Here is a 19,675-nt window from a genome sequence, read left to right as displayed (position 1 = left end):
TGTACCAAGAGCATTCATCCTAGCTGAAGGGGAAACTGTTAACATTTACATTGACTCATGTTATGCCTTAGGAGTTGTCCATGATTTAGGCCTACTGTGGCAATATTGTAGTTTCATAACACCAGCAGGGCACCCTATTCAAAATGGTCCTTTAGTAAAGAACGTGTTAAAAGCATTACTACTACCGTAAAGGATAGTTGTAGTAAAATGTGAAGCCCTCATAGAAGCTAATAATAAGATAGCCAGAGGTAATGCTATGGCTGACACAGCAGTAAGAAAGACCATGTTACAGCCGGTGTAGATGATGCCTTAAATGGCCAAAAGCATACAGAACGTTCAGTTTATTCAGAGACAATTGCTTCTAGATGATTTGAAGGAAGCACAATGGTCTGCAACACCAGATGAGGAAAGAGTATGGATTAATGCTGGATGTGAGCAAAATTAAAAGGGATTGTGGGTTCACAATGGAAAGGACTGTGGCCTCATGCAGTATGTTTCTTCCCTTTACAAGGCTTTCGCATGGACCCACACACATGGGAGCAAAAGAGAAGAATGCTATAATTAAACAGGAATGTTTGCGCCAGGGATAACAGAGTTCACTGCACAATTCTGTTCCCAATGTCTTCTCTGTGCCCAATGTTCTAAGGGTCGGTCCCCTTCAACACATGATCACGTGCGAGTACCAGAGGGTCCCTTTACTAACGTGCAGGTTGACTTTGCATATATACCCCAGTCAATGGATTGAAATATTTGCTTGTGTATGGGGATCGTTTTTCAAAATGGGTGTAAGCGTTTCCCACAAGGCAGAATGATGCAGCAACTGCTGTGCGATGCTTGATGAAAAATATCATACCCAGGTTTGGGGTCAACCAGGGCATAAAAAGTGACAGAGGGGGTGAGGTCGTGACTGTAGTTTTGCAAAAGATGTGTGAGTGCTTGGGAATAGAGTGAAAACCGCATGCCCCTTACCACGTCTAAAGCTCAGGTGAGGTAGAACGGATGAACTCCACAATAATAAATAGGTTAGCGAAGACAGCTGATCCAAAAGGCCTTAAATAGGCTGATGCTCTGCTGCATGCCATAAGAGTGACACCATCCAGAACCATAAGAGAACAACTCTTTTGTCCCCTCATAAAGTACTGAGGGGGTGGCCGATGTCGGTGGGGGTGTAGTTGCCTCTCACAGTGTCCCAAGCAGCATTGCTGTGGACTGATGAAAACATTTCTGACTAGGCAGTTTTCAGCAGTCTTGAGACATCACCATCTCCAGGTGAAGGAAGCTTTGCCCCATCTGTCCTCAGAGCCCACACACCCTTTTAAAGCTGGAGACAAGGTCATGGTGAGAAAAATAAAAGATGCTTGTCTTACTTCGAGGTGAACAGTACCCCACCTCGTGCATCTCTGGAAACGTGGACTGCAGTCAAAGTAGAAGGACGTTCAAAGTGGATACATGGGACAAGATTCAGAGCTGCACCAACAGTGCCTGAGAAGGAGGCTCCAGTAACTGATGAACACCTGCCACCGGAGAAACTGTGCAACACATCAGAAAAAGGGAACACAGACTTGACCACCTCCCAGAGTCAATCTGAGGGCCACAGGGTCCTGAAAGGAACAAGAGGGGTGTGAATCTGTATATCTGTCAGGAGCTTTTATATTTTCTCTATTTCTGAGATTATATCTTCTCTCTGAGTTCTCCGGGGGTGAAGAATCTGCTCTCTGACTTTGTCTGTCTTTTATTTGTCTTTGTTTATCCCAGCACCTTTAAGAACCCTCCTGCCTTGTTTAGGGGTGGTACTCTGTATTTCAGGTTTTTCGGTTTGACTCCCAAACTTTCTCATCCTATACTGGTATAGGTATCAGATATTATTTTTAGTAGCTGTTTCTCCTGTTACAGGTGTGGAATGCCTCAGAGCCGCCGGTGTAAATCTAGTGCAACAGCTTCCCTTTTAATGTTACTGAGACTGTGTCAAAGCTACGCATTAGTTTAATCCCCAAATCTAGGGCTGGTGCAGTCCAGTGCTCATTCTGAATTTGTTTGAACACTTCTGGTAAATTGGCAAATGTTGGGGTACCAGGTGTGGTAGTATAAATCGCAGCGAAGAGTGTACCCCATGTGGAGCAGTCATCCACTGAGGGAACCGTCCTGAAGGGCAAGCACATTGTGAGAATTCTATTTTTTTCTGTGGTCGTGTATGAGGGGAACACAGCTTCCAGCTGATTCGTTTTCTGGGCTATCCAGAACAGGATTTTTTCTCATTCTTTGGGCAGTTTGCAGATGATAGAATTTACTGTTTGTGGATTAATCCCAGTAGTAGCCAATTGCTATCCAGCAGGTGCTGGACATGCTGGTGTTGTGTTCAGAGCTTGCATTACGAACTGAACAAGTCATCTATATAATGTTACTAGCTCAATGTATAGATTGCGCAGATCAGCTGCCTGCATGTTTGTACACCAGGGTGATAAGTATATGTGTCAAACATAGGCCACGTTGGTCCTTCGTGACCTAATCTGATGGGTTGTATAACATGTGGTAGGGCGCCATTAAACCAGTTTTGATCTTCTTGAGAAGTAACCGGTATTTCAAGATACTGCTGTGCCTGGTACCACTGAGGTACATTTGCAATTCTGTAAGTGTGGAATGTGTATGATCTCTGGCCGTCCTAAGGAAAGATCACCCAGGAGTAGAATGTTTCTGTTTGGTAAGCTTCACTAGTTTCTACGATGAATGTAACATCCCCACCCTCGTCTGTTAAGCCATGCACTTCTAGGTGTAGTGTTAATGCTTGTCTAGCATTCTCAGGAATGTATATTAGCGTTAGCCATATTGTGTAGTGGGTAAAGAGATGGAACACCAAGTGTGAAGAAAGTCCTTTCAAGATTTCATGCTCAAACAACCTACAGCTTAGTTCGGAGATCCCAGGTCAGCTGAGGAGGATCTTCCCAAAGACCACAGACGTCTCTGTATAATGTTACTTAGGGTACCAGTTGTGTGTGAGACAGTGATAGTCAGGGTATCTGTAAGTTAGTGCCTAAACACTATCGTTGGTGGCGCCATGTCATAGTTTAACTCTTGCTCCAGGCAAGACTACTGGTTAAGGGATGAGAACACTTTTGTTTGTAGGTGACTAGCCCAATCCTACAAGTCACAACTGTCGGCGCCAAACCCTCCTGGCTCAGAAGCAGTTCCTCACCAGAAGCCTAAACAGTAAAAGGTGATTTGAGGCAGCCTTTACGCATGGACTCAAGAATGCAACATCTCAGGGAGGTTGTGGTTAATTGGAGATTACCCCTTTCTCACATGAACAACATGTCTCAGTCATACATAGGCAATGAAAGAGAAGCAGTAAAGTTTCAATAGATTTTATTAACAAGACTGCAATCTACTGTAAATTGCATGGACTGCAATGATTAGGATAATGAACAATGCAAGAAACAGAATGGTAAAAACAAGAGTCATGAATACAAAGAACCCCACCATCTTGCAATAACACAAGATATTAAATAGATGTGAAATAGGCCCTAATACCATTGCATGATGAACCTAACCTCTAACCTAGGTGTGTTAAACCTAATCTGCCAGTACCATGCCCATGAGAAAAGCCCCCGAACCCTCGTTACCTTGGAATAAGGTCTCTATCAGACTTCGTGGGGACACGAAGACTGAGTCATCAGCAAGGTGACGTGTAGCATAGATAGCGTTGATGGCATCTGGTAGGAATCCCTATGATTATCTTGTCTGTGTGAGATGTATTTATACAGATCCGGTAAGACCCCTGACGCAGGTATGTTCTCAAACAATAGTTAAGAAGCCATGCTCTGGGCTGCAATTACATAAACAATTCCCTGAAAAGGTATATTTTGTTTCTGTCACATGAAAGTGGGAAAGTACATGATGTGAACACCTACGTATCTCATTTACCTTTGAAGCTGATAGTGACACCTTTACAGAGTGGCACTGATAACCTTAAATTAAAACATATCCCTAACTATAAACATGGCAGCCATCATGGAAGAAATAATAAATACATCTGCTAAAACAGAGCAAGCTAAGTAGGTTAAAAGCCACTAGGTGACGGGGCACAGGCCTGCAAACCAAAGGTAAGCTAAACTCAGAGTTCTCATTAAAACTAAATGGGATCCACTGCTGTTGAGTGAAGCACTCACCGAAGTCTCGAAGAAAGTTGATGGTCTGCTCCTCTGTGGACATTTTATCACCTAGTTTAATAATTGGTTTTGATCATATTAAAGTATTTGTTTCCAACATGCTTCAGAAATAACAAAAAAGTGTTTCATATTCATCATATGCACGTACTTAATTCTGATATATACTGAAATACTTACACAGTTCACACATATGTTGTGGTCTGCTAGAAAAAAACTCTTTCATACACCCATTATCCAGCAAGATTGTCACATAAACTCTCTCACTTTGAAGTCAGAGAAAGAAAAGTAAACAAGTGCCTTTAGAAGACAGTGCCTGGCATTTGACCTCAGTTTTTGAATGCACAGCAAATGTTATGAGATAAGAACTAGATGTACAGCCCTGTTTACAGAAAGTGAGACCTCAGAAGGTTTCTGTGAAGAAGGTTTTCGCAAGGGAAAGACCAAACTCAAGCTGGACTGCCTAAAATAAATAAAGCCAGCAAATGGAAGGTAAGAAACCATGAGTTACCAACCACAAAGCCAATGGCAAGCAACAGGCAGAATGTATTCCTAGGACAACTTTCTGAATGTCTTTAGCAAACTAGACAGCTCTGTTGTCTGGTAGGTTGCAAGCTAAACAGTATGCAAGTGCCTTATATAGAAAAAGAGCACAAGAGCCCCGCAAGTGCCTTATATAGAAAAAGAGAGCAAGAGACCTTTATATAAAATTAAGTAGCCTGACAGATGCTGGGCCACCACAAAAAGGGACATGCATTTGCAAACACAATAGGTCATGCCTTTTGGGCTTAGTTTTGCAGATGCCATTTACCTCTGCTATGCAGCATGTGGGGGTAGAAATACCATGGCCACTGTCATTCCACTAACATTCATGCACATGTATAAATATGCATACTTCATGGTGCAGGCAAATTTTCTTTGCTTTTTTTATTTACTGATCCAAGGTGAGGACACCACTTAAAACAAGAAAAAATGAAAATGTTTTTAGTTTAAATATGCTCTCTGTACTGTGTATCAGCCCAGCAGCAAACAGCAGCTGCTGGTGGGCCCTCCAGAACAGTAAATTAAAATAAAGTTATAGGCACAAAGGGTGGGGGATCACCCAGGAAAAGATTGGGACAAGAAATTAACTATGGTTCCTTTTGCGATTAGGCGCCATGTAAATCGCTTTATGGCATTTTCCATGTTTGGAATAGTGTTTGGCAGGCAGCCCCACACCCTTCTTGATATGGCAACTGAACAACGGGAGGAAGAGGACAACAAGGGAAAAGACAGTCTAACCTATGCAGCACGGTTGAACAATAATGTACATACCCTTTGGGAAAAAGTAAAAGAAAATATAGAGCAAGCACAAACAAAACAAAAAGCAAACTATGACAAAACCACGTAGCTTTGAGCGTTTAATCCAGGGAAAAAGGTCCTCATATTGTTGCCATCTTCAGAAAAGAAGCTACTGGTCAGTTGGCAGAGTCCCTATACAGTCCTCTCCAAAGTTATCTTGGTTATATATCAGATAACTATTCCGCACAAGAAACAGGGGGCGCAGATATACCATGTTAATCTCTCCAGGGTTGTTAACTGTTCCTGTTGGATAGAATCAATATGTTCCCAAGTTTTTATGTTTTCACTCCTGACTTGGTTGGATTTGGGGGGGAAAACTAATGACTAAGGGATGTGAATTGTGATAAGCATGTTTGTCTGCTCAGGTGGTGTTATCTGGAAAGGTTCTTCTCATTGTTGGGGGAGATTAACATGGTATATCTGCTAGTCAGATTAAGACCCTATAGAATTCCAGAAGCACATAGGTTACCTGTGGAAACATTGCTTATAGATGATATAAAAGAGCCCTCCAAAAGTGCCTGGTGTTTCTCCATTGTACTAGTGCCTAACCCAATGCTAGAGTTCAATTCTGCATTGATTTCGCCAACTCAACAGTGTTTCAAAATTTGACACTTACCCCATGCGTAGAGTGGACGAGATGATTGAACAGCTGGATCTACCTAAAGGTTACTGGCAGATTCTTCTCACGGAAGGCGCCAAAGAAAAAACTGCTTTTGTTACACCATCAGGTTTATACCACTTCAAAGTGTTGTGCTTTGGTTTCCATGGTCCCCCAGCAACCTTTCAGAGACTAACGGACAGGATACATAGACTCAACAGGCAGTGGCTGCAGTTTTTCCCATTTTAAAAGAGGCAGGGCTGGCTGTCAATGTTGATAAATCTACCCTTGCTACCAACTTAATCACCTATCTAGATTACCAGATATAGGGGGTCATTCTGACCCAGGCCGGCGGTGGAAGCCGCCGGCCTGGCTGGGACCGCCAGAATAACGCTGCGCGGTCAAAAGACCGCCGCGGTTATTCTGGGTTTCCCGCTGGGCTGGCGGGCGACTGCCAGAAGGCCGCCCGCCAGCCCAGCGGGAAACACCCTTCCATGAGGATGCCGGCTCCGAATGGAGCCGGCGGAGTGGAAGGGGTGCGACGGGTGCAGTAGCACCCATCGCGATTTTCAGTGTCTGCATGGCAGACACTGAAAATCTTGGTGGGGCCCTGTTACGGGGGCCCCTGCAGTGCCCATGCCATTGGCATGGGCACTGCAGGGGCCCCCAGGGGCCCCACAACACCCCATACCGCCATCCTCTGCCTGGCGGCCAAAACCGCCAGGAACAGGATGGCGGTATGGGGGTCGGAATCCCCATGGTGGCGCAGCAAGCTGCGCCGCCATGGAGGATTCCCCAGGGCAGCAGAGAACCGGCGGTACACCGCCGGTTTTCCGTTTCTGACCGCGGCTGTACCGCTGCGGTTAGAATGCCCAAGGGAGCACCGCCAGCCTGTTGGCGGTGCTCCCGCGGTCGTTGGCCCTGGCGGATTTTACCGCCAGGGTCATAATGACCCCCATAATCTGATCAGAGACGGCCCCAGGTTGACAAAGTTCTAGCTATTTGGTCTATATCACCACAGTAAACCTTTTCTTTGTTTTCGGTTACATGGAATAGAACCACAAATCACATAAAAACATCAATATTACAAACATAAAAAGATAAGAAAAGTCATAAAAATCCTCAATTCATTTATAGTCTTATCCCGAAAACTAAAATATTAGATGAATTTAAAAAAAAATGTATAATGTTCTGGCAACATATGGCCCCTTTGAAAAAAAAACAACCCCCTGGTGCACCAACAGACCATACGTAGCCATAGCTAAGCTGGGCGATATTGCACAAATCCCATTTTCTTCAATAGGGGAAGCAAAAATCTTCATCTAAAAGGGGCATACAAATCACAAAACAGGGTTAAATGAATTAAAGATTGTGAAGACACTCCATCATACAGACAAATTTGTATAGATTAAGGATCATATTGGCCGATCGGAAAGCACAGATTACATTTGATTACACCTAATCGGAAGCAAATAAATGTCCTTTCCCAAACATTTTGTACCACCAAAAGGTCCCCCCTGTGACTTCAGCATTAAAAAATCCCTCACAGTTGGTTTCATTAATTCCTTTGCCTCCCTATTCTCAAAATTTTTAAAAAGTTCTCCACCTACCAATTATTGGTGCGTGTTAAACATTGTGGAGTGTTAAACAATTCTGGATGGCCAAGAAGCATGGCGGCCTCTTTGATATATGCCATCCAAGGAATACCTAAGCCTCGGTCACAAGGCAGACAATTACGGATCACCTCCCTATTTAGGGAGGAACAATCATTAGACCACATGGAGATCAACAGAAAGAGAGGCCCGATCTTAGTGCCATCACCCACAAATCCCAAGTCCAATTCCTCATGTAGGCAAAACCCAGAAGTATTTTGCCCCATACCCCGTAACCTTTTGCAGAAGCGATTTTCCTCTATCTGGGGAGCCATACTACCCAAGTAATCCCAGAGTGGGGCCCGTATGTAAGGACCTGGAGGCATTTACGCCTGTATACGTCAAGCAGAGGTGCTACAGGCTTGTTTCCCACTCTAGTTGCGAAATCAAAGGTAGCCCCTACAGCGGCATTAAAACTAGCATATCGCCTCACTATGAACGGCTTCCACGACCCATTGTAATCAAAATTCACACCTAATGCATGGCTGATGTATTGGCCGTTAATCACCAGGGTTCCTACTTTGCTAGACGGTTTGCCACAAACCATGAAATGTGTGTAGCTGATGTTGACCTCTAAATCTAAATCCGACATGAAGTCATCATAGGCATTTACCGCCACACAGATATCATTCATAGTGCAGGCCAATAGCACTGCGTCATCCGCATAAATCAGGGACGGCACACTCTTCCATTTATTTTAGGGACATCTTTGCATCTATCAACCAAAAAGTTGTGCAAACCATTTGTATGTAAAAGGGACAACGTGGGGGCCAGAATACACCCCAGTCTCACACCTCTATTAAAATTAAAAGATTCTGTGCATTCCCCAGGGGTCCCATACCTCACAGAAGCATTAGTTCCAGAGTGTAAGTATCGCAGCAGCTCCACGATTTGGGTATCCATGCCCATCATGGGTAGATGTCGCCATAGTTTGCTACGATTTACTTTATCAAAAGCACTGCTAAGGTCCATGAAGGCCAGATAAAGAGTAATCCCATTCGCCTGAGTGTATTTACCAATCAACATAAGCAAGTTCAAACACTGCTCCTGAGTCCCCAAGCCTTCTCTAAAACCATACTGCACCTTACTCATCAGATTATGCTCTCTCATTCACTCCTCAATATGCAGTAAAACAATACGACTCAAGATTTTCATCAGTGAGTCTAGGAGTGAAGTTGGGCGATAGGACTCAGGATCACTGCGGTTTCCCTTATTAAGCACAGGAACAATGCACACAGATTTCTAGGAGGGAGGGATTCCCACACTCATTGCCGCATTTAGGACATTAAGGCCCATATTTGTACTGTTCTAGCGCCGCATTTGCGCTGTTTTTTGATGCAATTGGTGCAAACTTGCAAAATACAATTGTATTTTGTGAGTTTTCGCCGCTTTTGTGTCCAAAAATGACGCAAAAGCGGTGCTAAAAAAGTATAAATATGGGCCTAAGAATTTTATGTGCCCATAACTGAGAATTGCACTTGTACAGGTCCATGGGGATTTCATCAGGACCAGGCACTTTGTGACTCGAGCTATACTGCAGAGCCACCACCACCTCCTCCAGCGTAAATCTGATCGCCAGATTTGGGGTAGAACCAAACAAATCATCTATTGCCTCACCCCAGATCACTCCCAAGAAGACACTACAAAAATGTCTCCCACTCCTCAGGGGGAATATTACTACCCAGCCCCGCAGGTGTGAGAGTCTCAAGGGTACCCCTATTTACTATCTTCCAGAACAGGCTTGATTTTTTGATGTGCAACGCAAACTCCAAATCCTCCCAGGCCTGCTCTTTGAGCTGACGTTTTCTCTCCTTCAGAGCAAGCTTGTACTGTGCCCTCACACTACTCACATACACCTTATCTCTAGGCTGCATCTTCAGTGCCCTCCTCAGAGTTTTGCTCACTGTGTGACAGGGTTTATTTAGCCATCCACCCTTCTGCTTAGGAGTGGCCTCTGCATTTTTGGTCAAAATAGCTTTAATGGAACCATTTATTTGATCTGTGGCATCTATCACCTCCCCCGGTGAGGGGGATTCAGCCAAGAGAATCCCTGCTATTAGGTTTACATTTTGGCTCACCACCCTCTCCACTATCTGTGGGATGTTTGCCTGCCGCCCACATATTTTTTGCCCCAGATCCTTTGTTCTCAAGCAATCCTGCCCAAAACTTGCCGCTATAAAATTGTTGTATGGAAAATTTAGGGATACCGTAAAGGCGTTGTGATCACTGAAGTTCTGCCTTTTGACCTCCCCATGCCGGACCAAATTTCTCACTGGGGTGGACACGAAAACATAATCAATTATGGACCCGACCCCTCTACCCACAAAGGATGGGGCCTGTTTGCCAGAAGCAAATTCCAGGTCAAAGATGTTTATCAACCCTAGACTCTGCAGCCCCTTAATAAGGGTCCTACTCCTCGCATACTGTAGTCCCTTGTCTACATACACATTATGATCCTGCTCAAAGGGATTCTATTCTCAGCAGTGTGATAGCCCCCTATCTTTGCATTAAAATCTCCAGTTACAATCACATGAAATTCCATACAGCAGGCTCCAACCTTCCCTTCAATGTCTGCAGAGCAGAAAAGAGGGCCATAATTTGGCAACCAGAATCCCATACTGCATTATAGAAGTTTACCAGGAGTACATTATACTTGTTTGGAGACTACACCCAGAAGATGAGGATTCCCCGATGGCTACATTTAATCTGATACGCTCTATAAATCTTGGAGATGTAGACCAAGGTGACTAGACCCCCCTTTGAGCGGTGACCAAGCACCCGTTCTGCCGAAATAGCAAACCTTTGGAATCCATCCCATTCCGCAACCCCTTCTGACCAGGTCTCTTGAAGTAGGATAAAAATCAAAGCCTGAGACAAACCCTACCCATTGCATACCTTGCAGCTTAGCATCATCCCCCGCCACATTCCAAGAAATTAGCAGACAGGAGGGACGCCTCTCCCAGCCCACCTAGACTTGAGGTTATAGCAGAAGACCCCAAGGGAACCACCTTGTCATTTTCCTCCTGACTATACAAGTTCACCCATCCTTGACCCATCAATCTTTTACCTCCAGATCCGAGAGTAGTGAATCAATTTTTCAAATTAAGCGACGGCTGGCCCTCCTGCACCCTGGAAAAGCCCCTAACACAAAAACCATCTGAGGGCTGGGTGTGCCTGTAAAAAAGCCTAGGGGAACCAGGCCAATTTCCTCGCGAGCCTGGGGGTCAACGAAACATGATAGGAGCAAACGGTGGGCTAAACCTGGGTATCTGCAGTTTACTATGATACAATCACCTTTCCCTCTTTTTCCACCCACCCAACCCTTCTAACAAACAAAATGTCTGCTAAATCATTGCAGTTAAAGTCGCATGTTTTGCTCAACCAATGTTCTGCCTTATACTTCAGCTATTCAGCGGATTCACTTGTGCCTAGGGCTAACGGTGGTACATTTGTATGGATTACCACGTAAAGGGGCACAGTCAGGTGGAAGTTCCAATCGGACGAATGGGGGACCGTTACATGAGTACTGATTTTGGTCCATCCTCCGCTTTTGCACCGGCACTGCTTTATCTCCAGTCCTGCTCAAGGAGCACCACCAAACACCATTTCTACCAAATTCCCCTGCCATGCTAAATTAATTTTCAGGGGCCACCATCAATCAATCAATCAAGGATTTATAGAGCGCACTAATCACCCGTTAGGGTCTCAAGGCGCTGGAGGGGGGGAGCTACTCGTCGTAGAGCCATGTCTTGAGGCGTTTCTTGAATGTCGAGGTCTTGGGTCTGGCGAAGGTGGAGCGGTAGGGAGTTCCAGGTCTTGGTGCCTAGGTGAGAGAAGGATCTTCCTTCGGCGGTGGTGCGGCGGATGGAGGCAAGGGCGAGGCTGGCGGAGCGAAGATTGCGGGTGGGGTGTGGAAGGTGAGTCTGTCGTTGAGGTAGGCTGGGCCTGTGTCGTGGAGGGCCTTGTGTGCGTAGATGAGGACCATCACATACTTATCAGGGAGGTTGCCTATGTTGGAATATGGAGGATCAGGAGGCTGCTGGATGTCACCCTACTGAGACACTGAGGTGACCCCGACAGGATTCCCTTTACCAGGGTAGGGCCATGACACTCAAGATCCCAAGACATACCCTGTGGGGCTGTACATGGCTCCCTCCTAGAAAGCAGTAGAGAAACTGCTGATTCCAAGGCCTGCAATTTTTCCTTTACAGGCATCAAACCAAGCTCAATCAGCTCCTTTAATTTCTCCAGTAGGTTTTTGAACCTGGAGGCTGGACTCTGGCCGGTACAGAGACCCTCCTGAATGCCAGAGTAGCTAAAATTTTCTGGCAGGTGCCACTTCAGCTTTTTCCCCAGATTTTTTCAGAGGCTTTTTCTTCTTATTTGGAGGGCTACTACAGCAAAGGGGGCGGGGGGAGTCAGAGGAGATCCCCTTTCTTTTTGAAGTAGCCTCCACACCACTAATTCCATCTACTTCCAAGGGGGGCTTAGACAAGACTACCTGGGGCACCACTGACAGACAGTCTTAATTGTCAAATGTCCTACCCACTTCTATATGGGCTGATGCTCGTTGCCAGTCACTCATTGTCATTGAAAGTTGTCTTTCTGCCAAAACAATGGCCTTTGATACTACTCCAACCGCACGATCTAGAAAGGAGTCTAAAGTTGAGTTTAGTGGCTCCCTACCCCCTACTGCTCGATCACCATTCTGCAGAGTCCTTTTCCTGCCCATCCTTCTGACTTCGGCAATTATTCAACAGTTTGTTCAACAGTTATTCAACAGTCTCACAATCTAGCAGGGCTCAAAGCATAATTTAGGTGATTTTAGGTGGGTTTTAGGTGGTTACAATGCTGCAATGGTTACAGTGAGGGACAACTGGAAAAGATCAGGCAAAAACCCCAGAATGTAGGAATTTCCACATATACTGCATGTATAATGATGTTCTTTGAGCCCTTGCTTTTTTCCAGAGAGCAGGTGCTAAGGGCAGTTAGCAAGCGGGTCTCACCGGTTGCCCCACAAGCCGCACCCAGTCCTAGCAGGACCGCCTCTTGTAGGGGACCAGGGCACAGACTCAGCAGCAGCCCCCTGCGGCTCCCGCTATTCTAGCTAGCCCTTACCCCAACTGGCGCTTCCACTTCTCAGGCTGTTCTCAAAATCGCCAGTCACCCACTGCTCACCAACTCATGGCTCCCTTTTGACATGGGGGGCAGCAGCGGGTCAGACAACAATGCTGTATAGTGGTGGGGAGGAGGGGTGCTGTTACAGTGGATGACAGATAGACGCAACCAGGCTGCCGAACTGCTCTGAACCCCCCACTCGGATGGATGGGTGGAAGGCACACATGCCAAACCACTGAGCGGGGCCACTCTGCTCTGCTCGGGTGGAGGGGTGGCACTTAGTTTGCAGGCTTGAGCCGCTCTTGATGCGTGCTCACTGTAGAGTGCACTTACGGGTCTCCTACGGGTCTCCTCCTCTCGCCTCACTTCCACCCTTCAGATTCTGCAGGCAGGACTCTCTTTGCAGGCTCCACGGATGTCGTGGGTCCCTGTTGCGAATCCTGGGGGCTCCCTGTCTCCTCCTTCAGGATAGCACCCCGTTCCTGAGCTGCTGAAGGAAAGCATCAATCATTGAGGGTACTGAGTCGCCAGAGTCTTTAGTCAAGTCTTTGCCAAAATTATTTCTTTTTAATCGCTGTATAAACTAATACAGCTTTCTTTCCAATTGTAAGTCAGCTGGCATTGCTCCGCTATTGCCCAAGCATCAAAACAACACTCCTTGCATTCCTTGCGAGCTCCGAGCCTCCGTGTTGCAACCCAGAAGCTGACACACCATGTTGTACGTGTGTGGACACACAAGCAATCAAACGAGAGGTGAGGTCCTTTTTGGGTCTGGTCGGGTATTAACAATACTTTATTCCTAATTTTTTGGAAATATCTAGTTCACTTACTGACTTGTTGAAGAATCATTGTCCATCCAGAATGGACGCCACATCTACAAAACAGTTTCAACCAGTAGAAGGAACTTTTATGCAATAACCCTGTCTTATTTTGCCCAGACTTTCAGAAACAATTTTTTTGCAAACTGATGTTTCTGTCTGTGGCACTGGTGCTGTTTTGTCCCAGTCTGACTCTGCCAATGTCCTGCTTCCTGTAGTGTGCATTACTCATTAGCTCTTTCCCTGAGAACTCCATTATTCTACAATCAAAATGGAATGCTTGACAATTAAGTTGTCTGTTGAATCTCTACAATATTAATTGCCTGCTCTTTTGTTATCTTGACTGATCATAGTCTTGCCCACAACAAGCACTCTAACCCACGGATTCTGAGATGTTTTTTGTTTCTTCAACCATTTTTCTTCCAGACTTGTCATCAAGCTGGTTGCTTACAGACTAATGTTGACTGCTTGTCCCATACAGCTTGTTCTGTATGGCCCAATCCGTCGTCCCTGGTTGGGAAATGTTGTACTGGGGGTATTGGTGACCATTCCAACATGGCCGCCATCATGGGACTTTGGGAAATGGAGGTTACATCTCTAGCTCTGTCCCTCAGTGAAGGTCAGGTGGGCGTGATGTTGCCCAATGAGCTGGCTGCAGAGGACGGTATGGAGGAAAATGATGCGGGGGGGGAAAGAGTTCAGCTGACACGTGTCCGGAGAGAAGAGGAAGAATGGGAGGTGTCAGCTGCAGCAGGAGAAGATGGAGAATGAACAATGCAGGACAGCTGAGGAGCACAACAGCGGGACCTCCAGGCCGTCAAGCCAGAAGGAGAGCGAGGACGAGGCGATACATGAGGGAGGAGCACCTTCTGTCTTTCCCAGGAGGGAGCCGAAACAGCAGTTGTGTTCCTTTGTTGGGGTTGGGAGTATGTCAAATGTGTTAGTGCAACAACTGCACCACTTTCTTTTGCCACAAAGGCAACATTCCTGGTGTTAGGTGGACTTTTTACCCCCCAGGAGCATATTTGGGGCAATCTCTCCAGTTGGGACAAACCTCCTATCTGCCCCCAGGGGAGCAGAAAGACCCTATGGTCCCTTCTAGGGAGGGGGGTGGGGTGGGGGAGTATGGCTTGATGCCAGGAGTCGCCAGACACCCCTTTTGTTTGTTTTGGCTCCTTTTTTAAATGGCTGGTGTTCAGTGAGCTTTATGCCCCTTTGGGGCAGATTGGGGATGAATACTTTTTGTCCACGCTCCAGCAGGCAGAAATATTATGGAGCTGCGACGTGTGGAGAACATGGGTCCATGTCCAGTAGGGCCGCTCCCCCCTAAAAAAATACTGCATGAATGTAGTCTCAGCCATGCCCATAGTGGGCAGGCCTCACCCCATATTTATTTTAAAACTAGACCCTGGTGCATCGTGGGCTTTCTGCCTGGAGGGGGGCAGATCGGGGTAATTATCCCATTCACTCCCCTTTGACAGGCACAAAGTCTATTTCTCCTGTTGGGGTGAAGGCATGACCATCCTCATAGTGGACAGCCCCCCCCCCCCAAATTAAAAAAAACATAATAAAACTTTCCCTGGTGTATAGTGGGTTTTGGGGGTAATCACCAAGTCTACCCGTCCCAGGGGCAGATCGACTATCACCTTAGTTTTGGGGGGTGGCAGCATGGCCATGCCCCTAGTGGGCAGCTCAGACCCCTATATTTGTTAAAAATAGACCCTGGTGTCTAGTGGGCCTTCTGCACCTCCCTGGAACGGGCATTTTGGGAATAATTACCCCCATCCATCCCTGGGAGGGCAGAAAACTGTTCCAATATTAGGGTGTGGAGGGAAGCACAAGCCCTTGCATGACAGAGTTTGGAACCACAGGATCAGAGGCTTACAGTCTTTAGAGATCTGATCTGTGAGAATTTGGAGGTAACTGCACTGAAATGTAATTAATGTGTATGGCTGTGTGACTATGTATGGCTTTGTGACTTTTTAATTAATGAAAGCAAGGGCCCCTGATATTAACACAAACATGAAATTCGTTGGCATGCTAAGTAGCCTTGACATGGGGCCCAGAAAGGTAAAATGGATTACACATTTTACTGAGTGATAAAAGACAAAGCGAGCTGGTGAGTGCAAATAATACTCAGGAGGACGTTGTCGACCAGTGGAGTACGACAAAATAGTAGTGTGGAATTGATCTTTGAAACTTCCTAATCAATGTCATTTTGAAGAGCCAAAAAAGAAGACAGCGCTCTTTATAGTAGAAACTAAAATGACCAGCACTGTTATAGCCGCAAGTGTTTATGGAAGTGCAGTGTGATGTGAGAAACCATGATCAGTTGTCAGAGGGGTACAAAAAGGCTATGCTGGCAGCTGAAATGATTTACTTTCCAGAGCAACTGTAGACCTCTAGAATTACTGTAGACATCATCTTCAAATACAATTCTGCAAAGACCTTTATACATATCAGCTCCTCACCAGCTTCATCTGTTGCTCAAATGTAAGAAATGCTTTGTCTTCTGATGACAAAATAAATTTCATTAGAGATCAAACTTTTCCTAACTTGGATAGAGCTGCCAAAAGACGACCAGCAGGAAAGTCTTTCACTTCTATCACCATAACCAGACTACATTGATTGATAAAGTAGCTTAAACTCACCCCGATGGTGCTTTCCATTGTGTGAGAGCAGATGAGATTGGTTTGCATTTGGTGTGTACAGGGAAGAGTGGTGGCTTAGAAAGAGCTGATGTTACCAGTGCACTGAATGAGAGAAGCCAAGGAGAGTGAATGTGTGGTAAATGGTAGTGCTCACATGCCCATCTAAGTTTCAAATTGAACAGGGCTGTGGGTGAGAGGGACTGAGACCAGACTGCCAAAACCCATACTAGAAGCAGCAGATGATGGGATTGATAACACCTGCAAAGACTGGGACGCAGTTGTTGGATGGTTGGAACCCAAGAGCTTCAATAAGGTGCAGTATTCTTTTTGAAGAGGAATGGGACTTAAAACAAGTGAAGCTAGACACACAGCTGCACGGGGCGCAGCTCACTCTTCCTGTGTGCTCGGTAGAACAATACCTTTGATATGGCCCCAGCGCAGTCTCTGCAAGCGCTGGACTCTGCAACAAAACAGAGCACTAGAGTAGGTGCCTGCTTCGGCCCCGGGGAACTGTTGAGTGCATGTTGCCCTGAGGGGTATGTGAGTACCGTGCCACAACTGGAATCATGAGTTCACCAATGAGACCAGCACAGCATGCTGAGCTCAAGGCACTCGGGCAGCACTGCAGTTTCAAAGCAAGGATGTAGATCTTGTAGTGACAACAGGGCTGCTGACAAACTTACAATAAGTTCCAGCAAAGCAGAGTGAAACGGTACTTGGGCCTCAGGAGACTGATAAGAGCAAACACATGAGGAAGAACAGGAAATAACATGCTACAGCTAATAGAAACTGAGGAAAAGTAAGTGGCAAGTACAGGAACCAATGAAAAGCAAGTAGTGGGGATGTAAGCCCTTTTAAGATATATATTAACAATAGATTTCACAAGCGCAGTGCAAGCGCTGTGCAGGCGAAACCTAAAAACCTTCAGGCAGCTACACTGTAGGTAAGGGAAGGACTAAAAGCTCAGTCTTTTAATTCAACACGTTGGTACTTCTCAATGAGGTTTTACTTTATACCTCCTTAAATATTTCTCAATAAAATATAACCTAATGGACAAATGAAACAATATGCACTTGATAAAAGTCCCCAATAAAATGTTAATGGAACATTCCATGTGATTTAAAATTATCTTTTTTTTACCTGTAGCCTCAGTAGCAGAAGTAAAGATGATCATATAGACTTGAAGAAAAGGGGTGAGGTCATAAAAATGGAACACAAAGGCTCGTGTCACTATATTCTGTGGAAGCACAGGGACAGCGGTGTTTCTGAAAAAATACCTGACATCTGTTTACAAAAAGGAGGATATTAGAAAAAGTAATTTCTCTGTGCCTGTAATGCAATTTGCTTTTCTGTAAACAGAAATTAGTTATTTAAAGATGTCTCTTGGTGTCACTGCGGTGTCGCTGTGCACTGCCAGTGACCAGTCTACGTTCATTTGAAATTCACATACAACAGCATACTGCTGGTAAAAATTGTCTATTAATGTGCAAGAATTATCAGATAACATTTTTGTCAAGCACAAAATCTTCTGTTCTTGACTTGCTAGAAAACATCTCTCATTTGCATACATCAGATTCAGGTAACAATTTACAAAAATCTGTATGTCTTAGACAATCTTGTCACAGTGTCTATGCAGCTATTGAAAGGATAAACACTTTGTGTGATTAAGTGCTTTATTTATTCATTTGTGCTCACACAGAACTGGGTGGCAATGTTTACCTTAAACTTGGCCTAACTGAAACCAAATTCAGTAATAGACAATCCCAGATCGAAGACTCACCAACAGACATTAACTTAAATGGATTCACACCTCAGCTTGCTACAAACGACAAATTGCTGCCATTCACTCAAAAAAGCTACCGCTCCTTCAAGATGTGTTACAAAATCAATCCACAAAGCACCCAATTCCATTATTGAAAAAAGTGAAACTCTATCTGCCCTGAAGTGGACCTCAGAAGAAGAATCCATGCTTGGTCCTTTCTCAACTGAACCAGAACACTCTGCTCACCACCATTCTCGACTCTGATCAAGTTAATTAAATCTTACACAGATCTAAGGACTTCAGAAAATGTGATCATGTCACCTCAAAATGCTAATAACCTTTAGAGGTGTCCATCTAAGCCTACAATACCTTCAAACCTGCTACATCACATACTTAGCAGCAAGAAACGGCACACTGGACAAAAAATGGCTACCTCTAGCAGCCAACACACCATATTTAATCAAAACATTGCAAGGCTCAAAATCATGAAATGAAAAAAAAACAGAAAAAAAAAAAAACACAAAGGCAAGCCTGCTCCATCTGCACAATAAAGAGCTAAAATAACATGCCACCTAATTTAGCTCCCCCACAATCCAACAGTAATTCAGAAAGGAACTAACGACCTACATTTTCAAGGAACACCTCAGTTCAGCACAGTTAGAGCCCATCTGCAAAACTCCCCTCATTCTCTACTGTATACAATGAATAAGGTGGACTCACCATGACCTGCCACTGTATAATGGAGCCTGTTGTTTTCCACCCAGAATTGCCTATAGAAACTGTGAGCCATTTAACACTTTCTGTATGACAGAAACTTTGGGCCTGATTTCAACTTTGGAGGAGGGTGTTTATCCGTCCCAAATGTGACGGATATACCACCCGCCATATTACGAGTCCATTATATCCTATGGAACTTGTAATACGGTGGGCAGGATATCCGTCACATTTGGTCGGATTAACACCCTCCTCCAAAGTTGTAATCAGGCCCTTTGTCTTCAAAGCTTCAATAAAAAATCCAGTTTAAAAAAAATTGGATACAAGGTTGCAACATTATTCCTTTTCTTTTTAGAAAACATATTATGTTTATATTTATGTGTGATACTACCACATACTAACAGCAACACAGTAGGAAATCCCTATTACAAAACTCAAAATGTTGCATTTGAAAACAAGCACCAATTTCTTTGAGCAGCAGTTTGCCTGTAATCCAACCATCACTGGCGACTGGCATAAAAACAATGAGCCTTTCGCATTAAGTCACCATTTCCAATAATTCACACATATGTTAGCCTTTTAACAGTCTCGGTGTGATTCGAGCAGAAAATAATCATCTAAATGAAATAATTTTGTTTACAATATGTATGACTTGAGACACAAGTATTTAGACAGCCGTCTGGTAGGATTGTGGGACAGCAACAATAAAGCCCATCAAAGGTCATGTTCAAGGGAATGGAGACAGAAAGTGAGCTGGTGTAGAACAAATACAAACTACAGAGAACACCTTAACTAGTTGATATATAAAACTGCCACAACACGTTTTAATATTTAGAAAGGCAACCCAAAAAAAAACTTTGG

This window comes from Pleurodeles waltl, chromosome 12 (assembly GCF_031143425.1).
Source record: "Pleurodeles waltl isolate 20211129_DDA chromosome 12, aPleWal1.hap1.20221129, whole genome shotgun sequence".
Taxonomy (NCBI): domain Eukaryota; kingdom Metazoa; phylum Chordata; class Amphibia; order Caudata; family Salamandridae; genus Pleurodeles; species Pleurodeles waltl.
The sequence above is the reverse complement of the archived record's forward strand: the minus strand, read 5'-3'. Positions refer to the sequence as shown.